Consider the following 13,618-nt stretch of genomic DNA (forward strand, 5'->3'; position numbering starts at 1 on the left):
ATTTCACACACTTTTGCGAACGATTTCATCTGGGCTTGAAATCAACGCTAAAAAAATTTCAGGCATATGCTTTGACCACAGCACGAAAATTCGTTGAATTGTACCCTTGGTTTCATATGCCCACAACAGTACATAAAATATTAATTCACGGTGCAAAAATAATAGAAAATTCTCTACTGCCAATAGGCCAAATGTCTGAAGAGGCACAAGAGTCGTGTAACAAAGTGATAAAAAATTTCCGTCAAAATTACTCACGAAAGTTTAGCAGAGTCAAAACAATGGAAGATGTTTTTCTGAGGCTTCTGATCTCTTCAGATCCGCATATATCAACTTTTCGCGAAATACCTTCGAAGGAAATTAAGTGGCTTTCGATGGATGTTTTAGATTTACTAGAAATTAGTGAGGAACTAAAAGAATCTTTACACGATCAAAACTTAAACGATCCAAGTGAAAGTGATTATTAAAGTAATAAAATATTCTCAATTACTGATGTTTGGAGTACAATAGGAATGCTGACATTTTGAGTTTATATTGTATGTTAAAGAACTACAACTAATTTGTAAGGTACTGTTAGAATGCAAATAAAGAAATTAAGTTTTTGTACACGGAAATTTTATTACTGTACAACTGATTTTTTCTTCACGCGAACCACTTTCTGTAGGATTAGTTCATTATTCAATAGTTGTCCACCATTTTGTCCCTGCCATTCTGTTTTCAACGAACTTATTATCAAATTCTTAACCAAGGACCTCTAAAACCTCCTTGTACAAGTTTTTGAGTGAATCAGATGTGATTTTTCAGTGGTCGTCCACCATATTATTCCGCCATTTTGTTTTTCGAAAAATTCAATATCAAATTCTCAATCAGCGACCTTTAAAACCCCCTTATACTATTTTTAGAGTGAATCAGATAAAATTTCTCGATATTCGTCCGCCATTTTGAATCCACCATTTTGTTTTCGACGAATTCAATATCAAATTCTCAATCAGAGATCTCGAATACCCCAATATGCCAAGTTTGAGATAAATCGGGTGATATTTTCGACTTTTGACCAGCTTTTCGGGTTTTTCAAGTACTGTGCCGTGGTGCGATTGTATCTATTTTGATGTCGGGAACAGGAACGGCTATGCAAAGTTTGCTAAAAATCATCTTGCATGGTTAGTATGTCCCTGTTACCGCTAGATGTGGTGGGAAGTTTACCAACAGTATCAAGGGACACTTTGTCAAATACGATGATCGAGGTATCCATAATGACCATTGGTTCGCGTGTGTGTGCCCTTATGAGCTTATTTTATAGACTTCTAGCCTGCCGTGACATAGAGTAATGGTAACATTACCACCCCGGAATATGTCGACTAGCAGGTCGGCGATCTTGTTCTGGGGTAAAGTAGCCAGAAGATCTCTCGAATCGGTCATTCGACATGTTTTCTCTTGGTCTCGATCTAGAGCTGTGCTCCTTCTATCCACCCCGGAATTTCTTATTTCCGGTAATTTTTCTGTGTCTAGAGCAACATCCGTAGATTCTAAAGCGTTTCTCGTGTCGAGGTGTCTATGAAATGGTTCTAGAAACGCGTTTACTGCCGTGCTCTCTATTCGAGTCTGCTCGGGCAGTACGCATAATAACATTGTGTTCCTTTTTAAAAGTGCTAGAGTCTAGGGCATGATTGTCTTGGGCAACATTGCTCCTGTTGATTCCCATTTGCACTAAGTAATCAACCACCTCATTGCCTTCTATCTCTTGGTGACCGTGGACGTGGTTCCATGTCAGATCAAGGGTCTCTAGTGCCTTTTTTTAGTTCTTCGAACTGTCAATAAGTAACTTTGAGTCCGTGTTTATTCGCAGTTTTTTAATACCGTTTTCAATTGCTTTCTTACAGATACTGTGGCAGCTTGGACTTCTGCAGCGTTGTTCCTTTATCTCTCAGTAGCGGGTTGAGATACATTCCACGGATGATCGTGGCGGAACCAAACGCCTATGCCGCCTTCTGGTTCTCCATTTTTGTTGTAAATTTGTGCTCCGGCTACATATGCATCCGTAGTTTTATCGCATAAACTTGGAAAGCAGGGGTTGAGTAGAGTTGGAGGGGGGGGAGGGTATATGCGGGAACCTTAAAACTAGTCACTTTTCTCCTTTCTTCCTTGAGTCTACCGGCCATACTACTTTGATTGAACTCCTTAACCATTAAATGGGGGGCGGGGGTGGTTTATAAGATTTATCTAAATCTTTTTTTTCAGTGGCCTTAGCCGTTTTTCTTCTACTGGGCGCGTATACATTTCTGGATGCCGATAGCAATAGGTGCCTTCCTTCCGAGCTCTTGTGATGCACAGGGGTCGGTTTCAGAATGGATGATGTCCTTCTGGAGCTGATCACTGCCGGTTTCGTAGCCGCTCAGGTGGCTTTTGGTGTTTTTAACGGTTGCTGACGTCCAGATTGAATGTTGTGGCTCGTTTCCTCTGGCTCTCTGGCAGCTGTTTCGGGATTATTACCTTTCTTGTCAGTGTCCTTAGTCGAGGATTGCGTAAGAGGCAAGGCCATGTTGGTAGTCATGCCGGTTAACGTGGTTTGGGCTTCATCTCCTCCATCGACCTTGTTGGGTTTACTTGGAGGGGCTGCATGTTTTGGGGCATTTCGTTCTAGGGAAATAATGGTCTGGACTGGCATGGAGGCGGCATGATCAGAATCGGTGAAGTCATCAGTCTCCATTGACACTTCTCCCTCGTCAAGTACGATGGGGCTTTCAGATCAGGCCTCTACTCCTCTGTGCAACATTCCCTTCTTGAACTCGAAGGTATATTGGTAGTCCCATAGTCTTTTGCGCCAACGAAGCAGCCTTGGATCAGGATTATCAATAGTTGTCATCCAATGGATGGGTTAATAGTCGCATGCCAAAATGAATTCACGTCCATACACCGTATGATACGGCCAGACTTTCTTTTTCAGCCTTGAAGTAACGCTAAATAGTTGGACCGATTATTTTTGAGTAATGTGCGATAAGGATACCGATGGAGTCTGAGGGTTTTGTTAAAAACGCGATACTGTAAAATGGGTTTGCGGTAGAGGTAAGTACGTAGCTTGCTAATACTTCGCCGTTGTTCAGAACTTGGCGTCTTTCTTCAGCAAGTCTGCTAAAGGTTTTGCTAATTTTGCGTAGATTTGAATAAATCGCTGGTAATATCCTGATAGTCCCATTTGTCTGGTTGCAATCTAAGATTTGTTTCCCTTAGGCCTTTGAAAAGTCTCCGAACCCTTTTGTCGTGTTCCTCTAGATTTTTCGAATAGATTACGATATCATCCAGATACGAATACTGTAAAGTAGTGAGCTTGCCCTAGTTGGTCTAGTATTTCGGCAATATTAGGTAAGAAATAGGCGTCATCGATTTACTTTTTGTTAACTACTCTGTAATCTATAACAACCCGATTTTTTCCCACCCCGTATTCAAAAGGAATTATCTCCTGTGGTGGTAGAGTCATCTCAATTTCTTTTTCAGTGGTATTATAGGCATAAGCGTAGCAAGTGCCATTAGTGTTCTTCACTGCCCCTTCACCTATTTATATACGTACTGGTTGTTTTGTCCGTGCTTCAATTTTTAAAATTCGATTGAAGGGTTTAATTTCATTTCTTAGTTCTCTTTTAGCTTTCATAGATTCGAAATCAACCGGAAATTCGGAAATTCCAATGGGATCATCTCCTACGATTAGCATGTCTTGCAAAGCTCGAGGTTCTTTTACATTAACATCGGACCTTGGGTCTACTAAAAAATGAGGACAAGTTAGTCCAACAACTGGTGAGTCTTCCTTTTCTCTTTCAGCTCTCGGGACCCGCAATGGTCCTGCAGGAACTGTACTGTGCTGGGACGCTCTCTGGGACTGAGACTCGCTGTTGTGTCCATACTTCCGGTCTCTTTGTAGTTTAAAGAAAGCATCTATGAAATGGGCCTGGACAATTTCGAGGGGCCTAGAGCCTGTCCGATAATACCTGTTAGTCCCTTTGTGTTATACTGGAGATACTTTTGAGGGGGAGGATAAGTTAGTGGATAGGGGTAACCGTAGCCTGGAAGGAATGTATTTTGAAACGAGTAAACAGGTGGACATGGAGGGCTATAGGTTGGATGCGTCGGGATGTAGAAGGGTTATTGAATTGATAGAGTTGGGCTACAATACGATCTGGACTGGTTTCTTTCTGTTGCGATAAATGGTAAGTGGAGACCAAAGTTGCCTTCGCTTTGTCGGCATATCGTTGCCTCTCCTCAACATGTAACGCGTGCTCGTAAGCTTCATGCAAATCGTTAATGTTGTGAGTATCTACAAAGCTAGCCATTTCATCGGGTAGTTCTCGGATGTAGGCTTCTAAGGCGCAGTCGGTTACCAGTTTCATCATTATTGTTGTATTATCCGTTGACGACGTGTATTTCTCGTCTAGGGAATGCTTTGCTCCACTAAGTAATCCTAAAGTACATCTTAGATAAATAGTTTTCTTTTCCTTGTCTTAATTCACGAAAATAACTTTCTCGGTATGCAAGAATGTAAACAGTTTAAAACATTATCGGGAAATATAGAGAACGAGCCTGGGTTTTATCTTTTAAATAGTGACCCATCGGACCTTACCTCCTACAGACTGTACGTGGCTTGGATCAAAAATGGAGACGAAGGTACGTTATGTAAAATTTGAAGGTTAGTGAAAAGAAAAGGCACAATCTAATCGCAATACATAGAGGGTATTTTTGGAAAGCTCTCAGTGAGACCTTTTGCACGCAGGAGGTTTATAAACCCTCGCTGAGTATGTCATGCTTTTTAGTAAGATCGTCGCGCAACTTTCGCTTTTCAAACATTTGGTTGATAAATTATGAAATTTTGAAGGTCATTCTTCTTTAAATCCATAATCTCTCGTTATTATCTCTGATTGTTCCTTTAATCTAACTTTGACAAAGATCTGGAGTAGGGCTTCCTTTTACTTTCGGCGATTTTTCACCAGATTTCCCTTGGGCGTTGTTAAGAAGGGTATTGAAGACACAAACAAACTCGCGGGGACACTCGATTTCCGTGAAGAGGTTATCTTCCCTCTCGGATGGAGAGTTTACGAATAGGATATTTATAGCTATGCGAACTACTTTCCATGACGGTTGTACTACCTTTTTAATTCCATGTATAATTAAACTGTCCGCTAGAAAGTTTTCCGCTATTAGTTGCTGTTGAATATACAAACAATAAGTAATACTGCACAAAGGATTATAGTGTTGCCCATAATTAATGTTGTACCTCAAATTTTACTTCGATGCAAAGAATTCGGTCGGGTGGTCGATTCGAATGAAAAAAAAGAGTTATCATTATTCTAATCGTAACGGTCAATATTATTTTCCTTGTTTATAAAATGAATACCAGTTGCAGAAAATTAACATATGGAAGATCTTTCGTAAACTCTGGCTGTAATTTTTTGAACTGATTCATGTCCTTATTCCCGCTAAATTCTCTATTCACGACTATACCGATAATTACTCTTTTGGGTAGCTGATAGAGAATCACATTGTATAGAGTATCTCCTTAAACTCCGGCGTGTTGGGACTTCGACACTTATATTCTGATACTTTGCCGTATCTTGAGAAAAAGCTTTTACATGTGTAAATAGAAATCCAGGACAATATTTTCTGCTTGTAAATATTGCAATGCAAAAATACAGCAGTGAATTCTTGATGGATGTCATTTTCGGCATTTAAATCTCACGATTCACTTGAATATTCATATCATGATTTTCTTCTACTAATTTATTGCCTATTTCACTCACATTTAAAAAATACAGGATTTTCCACTGAGTAAGATGCATCGTGTCTAACACGTAAACCACCACTGCTTGTCTCCTTTCAATTTTGGTTGAATCTCTCGTTGAATTAATAAACTCCTTATTGTTTTCACCTTTATCTTCTTTTTTTCATTTGTGACAATGAGAGCTTTATTTTAAAAAACTCTTCACTCAGCCAGCTTCATGAGCTTTCTAAAAGGCACCTTTATATCTGCTGATGCAAATAAGATAGTCTGACTTATATTTTAGATGTTTTGGCTTTTAACGACTTTCTACAGTATTGTCGCTGTATGCTTAAAAGGGCAATAATGGCATTATCTAGAGTTACTTCTGATGGTGTCATACGAATTCTCGATTGTCGTACATTATTGTAAGCCTGTAAAAATATGTTGAAAAACATTAATATACCGATGAGTATTTAGATGTGTAAAGTAACACTACATATATTCCTTGAGCGAACGATTAAATCGCTCAAATACTGCTTTCTGAATACTTGGATCGCGTAGAACACCAAATATTTTGTCACATTCTGATAAAAACTCTTGGAAAATTTGGCCAATAAATTGTTTTCCCTTATCATTCTATGAAAACATTGAAAAATGCCATTTGCCGTCATGTAACGCTTTAAACTTTTCTAATCAATGAAGTCATTAATAAAGTCAGAGAAAAAGTGAAAATAATTCCAAATTTCAAGCTATTTCGACTCATTATGTTGAAATTAATTCGCAAGTCTCGTTACTTACCATGGAAAATAAAACTCTACAAGATCAAATTAAAAGAATTCAGGATAATCAGATACAAATGGATCAGCGTGTTATGAGGTTCTGTTTCTTACATAGATTCTACAGGCGTGATGTATTCTCCAGTATTAAAGCCATTGCTGATATCATAGTATACGCCATCTTGGCGAGTGTTTAGTTAATGGGATGTTGCAGCCTCCATCGTTATTGTGTTAGTGATTAATAGTATCTATTTCCATCTCTAGTTTTTAGTGACCTTGTTGTATTGATGAAACGCTTTCTAGGATGTGTGTTGATAGAGTACTGTTTCATTTTAACAAGGCGTGTTTTATTTCCGCCCTACCCTATATTTCTAACGAGAATTCCTCTATCCGAAACCTGGATTAGCGTCAAATGAACCTCGACGAGTTCGGCAAGTTCCGTGAAAAGAATGTGTGAATTGATACAGATTTGCGTATGTGATCAAATATGCCATGAACTGGGAGCAGGATTTAACTGACTTGGACATACTACCACGTAATTAAACATACTTTATAATACTTCAGAATATCACATTGTATAATTAAACGAACTGCAACTAACGCGTTTTATTTTGCAAATAACATTTGTCTCCATTATACTTCTCTGATAGTTCCATGTACAATTTAAAAGTAGTTAAAAGCATTTTGTTATTTTCTTATTTTGCAAATATATTTTGGGTATCTTTAATTTCCATTACAAAAATTTACCAAAAATATTATAAAAAATATCCTTTTTATCTCTTTTATTATTATAATTTTAGTATTGCAAGACTCATAATAAGGTAATCTTTTCAGTAATTGTGATCCTAGTCCCAGTAATTTTAATAATTTCAATTCTGTTTGAAACTATTACATACTAAAATAAATGGTTTTTATGATTAAATGGCCCTATTACTGTATTTATTTGTATTTAAATTATAACCAAGTTTCAAGATTACTGGGTAAGCGTGTAAATTGCGTTGAAAATTTTGAAGCATGACAGTTTACAAATCAAAATACAGTGAAACTTCGACAATACAAATGTCTATAATACGAATTTGTGATAATTCAATCTTTTTTCGGCCCCGGCTGAAATTGGACGTTTCCCATGTCAATATTTTTCGATAACTCGATATTTATAACCTAGACAATTGCCTGCTGCTGAAAATTCTTTTTTCCAACCGGATTGAAAGCTGATAAAAACATCTCTCTTTCCGTTCTTGGAAAATTGACTGCGGTATGGATGAAATTCGCTCGAAAACGGAATATTCCCTTATGCGGTCCTAATACAAAGGAAAAAGTTAAATTTTTCGCAATTCCACTAGAATACGAGGATTTTTAAGCGAGCTCTGGGTAGCTAGATAAGTTCAAAAATCGGAATTGTATATTGGACATTGAAAGGGCTGGACGCATGACCTTTTGTAATTTCATCGTTGGCCACTTTTTTTTAAAAAGTACAATGATGAACATGACTTATGTGGTATACCTGCGTTTAGAAAAGAATACTCTATGAATACATTTTTTTGAAATTGTAAGAAACATTTACAGCATTAACAATAAGCTTAGTCTAAGTTATTCTACCTTTGAAGACTAATTTCTCGGCTCGTCATGATTATTTCACAGATTTACAAAATCTTTATCATCTATTGACTTTTCTACTACAAGTATATGTATCTATTTAAACAATTTTTCTTAAATAAATATGAAAAACAGAAGGGAAGGAATTGTCTGCATGAAGTAAATTTAAAACAAGTAACTAACGATCCCGGTGGCCAAATATTACGGAGATTTTTGGGCACGCCCACGCTGTTGTATTCACTGCAATATATACCCTTAACCTCACCGCGGAGAGCTACAGGGCCCTAAGCCCCGAAGGTCACAATGCCTACGCTAACTGTAATTCACATTTGGCACCTCTCTCAAGAAAACCTTCTTAGGTTCATTTCTAAATTTTTTCTTGAGCCACCAATGAAATGCACGAAATTTTAAAGTTCCCAAAAAATTTGCTAAAAATACTTGTCTGACATTCAGCGGATTAGTCAAAGTTACCCTACTTTTAAAGACTAATTTTTGGGCTCGTAATGACTATTTCACAAATTTACAAAACAATAGTCATATATTGACTTTTCAACCACAAGGCTAGTTTTAGATTACCACCAAAAGTTTATGGTATCCCGGAGAAATTACAATTTCATAAATATCTTGTTCGTGAACAATTCATTCATTAATGTTTAACTTCACAAATTTTGGTAATGGTATCGAAAATCCCTTATTTGATGGGACAAAGTGTTAATAACATGGGGAACTACAATTTTATCACACATTTGACTTGGGCCGCTTCTAACCGAATATTTTACATGGTGTGTAAAAAGGCTCACAAGACACTTAGTGACAGGTGTAAGCACGAATTTAGTGCTTACTACAAGAAACCTCCCTGTCAAATGAGAATAAATTTACAAGATCAAGTTCAAAGCAAGAAATGTGAAAATAAAAATAACGCAACGTTTTCTTTTAGCTGGAAGTATTTAAAGGACACCTTATCACCGTCACCCTAGCCAACTTTGTGATTGAAGCTTATTCCATAGCTAAAGCACAATTGATACTGTATGAGTATCTGGAGATACTTGACCGTCTCGTCTTGTGGAATAATATGCTATGGACTCGGTAATTCTTATAGACCAAAATAATGCAGATGAATATAAACCTCCGATAAGTAAATTTTTATGCGATTTAATTGCCGAAATTAAAGTTTACATTGTATGGAGTTATGTTTAACCCATTGTCTCCGATGGCTCTAAAGGTGACGCATATATCGTTGCGTCATCTGATGGCATTGAACATAGTATGTGTAAAGTTAGAGGGGTAACTCTAAAATACAAGAATTCCTGGTCCATAAACTTCGAGTTGATACGGAAACTAGTAATAAAAAAGCTCAACGCATTCAACTAAACTACTATCCATTCGAAGGACTCGGGTGCATAATATAATTACTAGGACAGATCACAAAATTTGCAGGTTTGTCAATTTTAAAAGACGGCAACTTAGAATTTTTTATTCTCTTTAATGTGAATTTAAAATACTACGTATGTAAATTGTATGGAATAAGACGATATACATTTCCCTATGTTTTTATTATTGACTCGACCTTTAATTAGAATTTTGCTGTAAATCTTAACGCATGTAGTTTAAGACATATAGTAAATCATTTTTTCAATATTCATGATTCTTGCACATTTACTAAGCAGTACTTTAAATATCGGAGATATCAGTTTGGACAGATTTTCGTTCGATACTCTCAGTTAGAACAGAGAAAAAATAGTTTATTTACACACTTTCTTTTTGCAAAAATTAAATAAATTAATATTAATAAGTTTAAAAAAATGTATCCCCTTATTATTTACCATTATCGTTTTTTGATAATTATTTCTTACGAACTTATTTTACTCATAAATTAAATATTTAATCTTTTTACTTGGAAATGATTGAATGGAAAATTTTAGTTGTTTACATAAAAATATTTATAAATCGTTTCAATGTATTTTTCTCTGAGGGAACCCTAGCCTTATTACGTTACAGACAGGCCCTCCTAATAGCAATGCATTTGACTGTGACAAAGTTTCGTGTTGACATTTCAATTTTATATTACTGAAGACGCTACAGTATGATACACAAGAACAAATTCTTTGTCACCAACGGGTTAGAGACAAGCACATTACTATTTTAAATGGTCAAAAAGGTTATAAGCCACACAAAAAAATATATATATGTATTTATTGATGACATAGAGAACAGAATGTTCTTTTCGTAAAAGCCGCAAGTAATCGGGTAAAAATATAATAATTCATACTGACGTTATCATGTTCCATGAACCTTTAAACCTGCGAAACGACCGAAATAGAAAGTGGAAAAAGCTCTGTCATCCCTGTGAAAAGGCTTGTATTCAATAGTATTTGAAAATTTCTTTTTCAATGTTGACATTGCAATTATTGAATCCTTTTCGATACCGTCCTTGTTGTGGCAATTTTAATCCACATAGCAGAGGAATTTATCTTTTAAATCAGGGGTCTCCAAAGGTAGATCCTGTATTTACTAGCAATCACGGGCCAAAAGGTCAGATCTACTCAGCTTTTTCACGTAACTGTCAGGAAGGATACCTATCCTTCACTCAATTTAAAGCACCTCAAAGAGTTTCATCTTGCATACCAGTAAAAATGGGGCTCGTAGTTTATAAACCAAACCCTTTCAACTAATATTTTCTTTCGAGGGGTCATACATTTTCTCTTAGTTTTCCATCGAAAAAAATCTAGTAGATCTTGAAAATGGCCAGTCGATTCTGGGTCATGCTACACCTTTGGATTGTGGATATCCCTTCATTAAAATGATTCCCTTTCTGTACTTAGTGGCGTCAATATTTTTCTAAATACATTTAGATACCTCAAATCGAACATGAGACAAAAAATTTGTAAACCCTTTTAAATTTGCCCATTTCGCTGTTCTGATTTACTATTTTTTGAATGCTAATGAGGTTAAAAGCATTTATAACCACATCATTAGTCATTCTACGTTTTTAAGTATAATTGCTACACAGGTTTGATAAAAAGCTTTTTTATATTTGTTCATGATGTTTTTATATATTTTTAATGAATTACATTTGAATACAGTGAGAGTTTTATCGTAAAGTGATATATTTTTATGCTCAATCCTTATCGGGTTTCCCATGTTTGTGCTTCTGAAGCGATTTCTGATGTAGTAAATGAAAATGGCGTTTTTAATTTATTTCAGGTTACGTTTGGTAGCTCCAATCGGCTTTAAAAGTGATTGGAATCTAAATATTTTTGCTGCCTAAACAGCTATTAATAAAATACAAACCTCATGCCATGAGACACTTGCGTCAACAATTGAGGCGCATATCGCTCGTATGTCGTGAGAATCACGCATGCGGCACATCACGCTCGCACGTCGTGAAGGTTCTTTTTTTCTAGAATCAAACCGAAGGGCCTATGACAAAGTCACCGAACGCATCCTCGGGTAGCGGATAGAGGGTCCCTGTACCAAGGCTTTCTACTGAATATGGTTACAAAAATAAATAGGCAGTCGCGGACAATTGTCCAGGGCTGGTCCCGAAGGAATTAACCCCCAAGCGGAGGTGTGAGAACCGTGCCCAAAGCTGAATGGCACCTGGGTGAGGTGTCTAGAACGGTGATTCTGGGATACCGGGCGACCTCTTGGAGTACGCAGCCTTATCCTTGCATGCGGGGCTCTACAAGGATAGACGAACCCCTTTCCCTAGCTTCTCGTGGGAACAAGAATGACAACACCAAACATAGTTGTAGTAAGTGCAGTTCAAAACAACAGATCGCACTTTTCGCAGCAACGTCTGCGAAACCATGCTGAACTACTCCGTAAAAGGGGCTATGTAAGCGGAACGCCTACTCTACCACAGCTAGAACAAGCCGGCAACAGGGAAAGAGAGGCGAAACTAAGACCAACCGCGGGCAGGCATCCAATAGATGACGAGCGATGCTTTACGACCCGGAGAAACATCAACACCAAGGTTTCTCTCAAGCCTAAAGATCTGGCTGAAATGGATGACGAGCTTCGTGGACATTTTTCCGCAGAATCCGACCTCTGGCCTATCAAGTATTTTGTGTATAATGCAGCAAGAGCTTTGGTCGATCCGAACTGTAAAACAAAACCAACGGTTGATCATAAGACTAAAAGACGAATGCATCAACTTGCCATAAAGATAGGCTGGGCAATACAGTACGCGTCCCGCATTCAGTGTTTGATTGACTACGTCACATCTGGCAGGAATTTTACCGCCAAGTTTCGAAAGTGCGCCCGCGAACTCCGGACCCGTTATCACACACTTAACAAGTCAAAGCTGCTGATCATCAGGCAGCATACTCTTGAGAGAATACGGATACTATCTGACGCTAAGAGAAGTCTAGAGTGGAGGGAGAGGTGGGTCAGAGAAAATCAACAGTTTCTCCCTGACCCATCTCGACTCTTCCAAGACCCTCCAGTTACTGTCGCACACCCACCCAAGCCAGAGGAGGTCGAAGTATTTTGGAGAGAAGTCTACGAAGTTCAGCATAGACTGAACGAAGACTCAGAAAATATAAATAGCTTCAAGGAGTTATGTTTTGCCCTCATAACACCTGATAAAGAATGCCCACCCATCACTACCGAGGAGATGAAAAAGTATTAAGAGGGATGAAGAACTATCCCGTACCGGGACCAGATTGTATTAAAACCTTCTGGTGGAGGAGTGGTTGGTGGAAGGGAGCACAATACTCCTGCCGAAAATAGGCAACTTAGCTGACCCGAAGAATTACAGGCCAATACTTTGCCTGAACACACTTTATAAGATATTCACAGCTATCCTAAATGATAGGATTGTTCGGACAATTGAACCTGTGTGGCAAGAAATGTATGAACAACGAGGCTCAAAGAAAGGCGTAGCCGGATGTCGGGAGAACCTGCTCATCGATAGATGTGTCGTCAAAGATTCAGCATTCTACCAACGTGACCTATCGATGGCCTGGATTGATTATCGGAAAGCTTTCGATTCGACCGTACATAGACTTATCATCTGTCTTTTGGAAATCTTAAAGGTTCATCCGCAAATAGTTGGGTGCATAGAGAGATTGATGCCGCTTTGGAAAACCAGACTTACTATCTCATATGGAAAAAATCGTGTAACAACTAACAAGGTCACCTTTCAGAGAGGTGTCTTTCAGGGCGACACCATTAGCCCACTCCTCTTTTGCCTTACATTATTGCCACTATCTCTTACACTTCGCCATTCCGACGGGTACTTGTGCGGCAAACCTGCAGATCGAAAGTACAAGGTCACTCATATATTTTACATGGACGATCTCAAGATCTATGCTAAAAACAGAGAGCAACTGCATCTAGCTCTGGGGATTGTTGAACGATATACTAAGGAAATTGGAATGGAATTGGGGTTAGACAAATACGCCAAGGTTTATTTGAAGCGAGGAAAACTTAATGGCATCCCTGAAGATCCTGAGCTCATTGATAGAAGCGCCATACGACACCTTTGTGCTGGAGAGACTTA

The 13,618-nt window shown here is 38.0% G+C and overlaps 1 protein-coding gene across 15 annotated transcripts in view; it reads left to right on the forward strand.

The window, feature by feature from the left end:
- Nucleotides 1-13,618, forward strand: part of LOC117174093 (histone deacetylase 6) — a 788,923-nt gene that overhangs the window by 574,141 nt on the left and 201,164 nt on the right. The window lies entirely within an intron of this gene.

Source organism: Belonocnema kinseyi, chromosome 6 (assembly GCF_010883055.1).
Source record: "Belonocnema kinseyi isolate 2016_QV_RU_SX_M_011 chromosome 6, B_treatae_v1, whole genome shotgun sequence".
NCBI lineage: Eukaryota > Metazoa > Arthropoda > Insecta > Hymenoptera > Cynipidae > Belonocnema > Belonocnema kinseyi.